The sequence below is a fragment of the Cynara cardunculus genome (assembly GCF_001531365.2).
Source record: "Cynara cardunculus var. scolymus isolate 2C chromosome LG 4, CcrdV1, whole genome shotgun sequence".
Classification (NCBI taxonomy): domain Eukaryota; kingdom Viridiplantae; phylum Streptophyta; class Magnoliopsida; order Asterales; family Asteraceae; genus Cynara; species Cynara cardunculus.
In genome coordinates, this window is record NC_037531.1 from 6,746,230 (window position 1) to 6,749,079 (window position 2,850).

The window sequence follows — 2,850 nt, forward strand, 5'->3', positions numbered from 1 at the left end:
CACCCTTATCTAACACTCTAGAGATTAGCATACCCCTCCTCTTTTCCTAGGAAAAGACAATTATTTAAACAATAATATATAAATATATATATATAAATACATTTATATATTTTTAAATACACTAATAAACTTTACAAAAAGAAGGGAAAGATACGGGTGTTACAATCCTTCCCACCTTAGATTAAATTTCGTCCTCGAAATTTTTAATTCACGCGAATAGGTGAGGTAACGCCTCGTCAAGTCCTATTCAACCAAACCACTAAGATTGCATGCAGATAAAACTGCTGTAAATGTAATATGGGTTGGCATGACACTTACTCTCTTCATAACACTGAACAAATGCAATGCTTCGATGCCATAACCAATTGGAGCGTAGTCCATCAACATGGAATTCCAAGAAGCTTCAAGTTAAGCTTGATCATATGACTCTTGTACCTTAAACATCCATCCCATTCCACTCTTAATATCTCAGCCTCAAATTCCTTAATCAAATACATATTGAAATACCTACCTCGCTTTGAAATTTCTATATTATGCCTTGAACATCTGCTAATTCTCGGTCATGTTATTTACTTCGTTTCAGTACTAATAATCTTAAATCCTTGAACAATTTTATCACAACTTCTCGATCTTTTAAACCTTCGAAATATGTTAGCTCCTCATATTTGCATTTAAAACTATACTACAATAGTCCAAGCATAGCAACGAAATCCCCAAATTTCCACTAATCATGAATGATTAAAGTACGATATCTGGTCATTCAACAAACAATAATCCTATAATCCTCTAACTTTGCTTTCACATTTAAACTTGAGTTCTTATGCCTTTTCTTCTCTCTAAAACATTAAGATCATCCAACCCATTTGTACGTCTTTTTGGTATCATCACCATATTAATATATAGTACAACCTGCTTCCAATATTTTTCATTATTCTCATAATCTAATACATATACAAATACCTATGTCTCATTTAAATATTCATAGCATGCCTTAACATCTCTAAAGCCGATTTTGTCGTAGTGTATGACAATTTACAGTAGTCGTAAATACTACTACTAGTAATTTGTCCAAAAAGAAAGACTTTCATGCAGTGATTTCCAGATTCGTAGGACTGATCAACTTATTAAACATACGACAATCGTAACATCGAACACATACTCATAAGGTCATTAATTTCCCTTAAATTCATCCGCATGTGATGCTTACTTCTCTTCCTGTTTCAAATATCTTCGGATACCTTGATCAGCATCCAACCCATTTCATTGCTCTTAGCTTCGAGTTACTTACTTAATCAATACTCAAAGTAATGTACTGTAAAAGACTCTCGATCACCCTAAATTTTAGCTTAGATCCAAGTCCGTTGCATCAATTTGATCACAACTTCCCRATCATACGTCTTCAAACCTCCAAATTATAGAACGGTTGCCTCCTCAATTATAAGTAGTTCCTTGCATCTGCATCTGATCTTATGTTAACGGTCATGAACATTTAAAATATTATTTTATACCATTCAACCAACACCTTCCTCTAAATCCTATCTTCACATTCAAACTCATAACGTCATTGATTTAGCCGGCATTTGATCTGCCGTAAACATCTACCTCAACTACTTGATCATGATCCAACAGTCTCCTCTATATCCTGCTTTTAATCATTCAAACTTGAGATTGTCCCTAAGACATTTAGATTGCCCCAAAAGAAAATCGTGAAAGTCCATCTTATTTCACACTGAAATCGTTTAAGCCAATGATAATTCAATGCCACCATAATCTGACGATTCCATAACTTCTCTCTGTGACTGTGTGACATATACTTCCCGAAGTACTATTTAGTCAATTGTCCACATAATGTCGTCTTACCATTATTATTATCTTCTGTTACCGGGTCACCAACTTAACTCATTTCACTATTACTGGTAGTAGTTTTCATCTTTAAAATCTGCCCGTTCTTACATAATGATCAAAGCGCGCAATGTCGGCACCAACTTGATCATTATGGTCGCCCTATTCCATAATCTTTTGGCTCTTAAAATGTCATTTTGAGCATAAAAGAAGTTAACATTACTTAGTGCTCAAACATCCAATAATATTACGACAATCAATACTCTTGTCAGCCTTTTTGATCAATGCACATCCTTCACAATCTAGATCAAAGAAACAAGACTTCATCTCACAGGCTTAAGCAAATACTATTTAAATGTCACCATTTCTCACGTCTATCATATATTCCTCCATCATGAATTCTTATTGAATTATTGTTTTAATCATTCTTCCTTGATTATATAGATGCATCCCTACTTGGCCCGCCAACTTATACTCAACATGTCAGTACCCTCTAAATCTTAGATAGGTGATCATTAACCCATTTGTTACACATCTAATACGTAAACCCCTTTTTGCAATTTAGCTAACGTCATCTAAACAATTTGGATCAAATAGGATAGGAAGAACACGAGACTAACATAATACGAACTGACACATTCGTAATTCCTTGTAATAGCAGTGAGTTTAAGCACGCTTATGTAACAACGTATTCAAAATAGCATTAGCTAAGTGAAATTTTGAATAGGTTATACATAAGCATCCTCAACACCATCGTTACAATTCATGAATCATGTGACTCCGTTGACTCTACAGCTCTTCTATCTTAAAAGATCTACCCACAACGCACAAACTAACAACTACAATTTCAGCTTAAGTCTAGGCATCTTAATCCTATGCCTAGTTCGCTTAAACTAGCGCTCTGATACCAACTTATAACACCCTCAAAAGAAACAACATCCAAAATTGAGCAAAAAGGAAATAGTACAGCGCTTACAAACAATAAAAGAGACGATAAATAAAAACCTA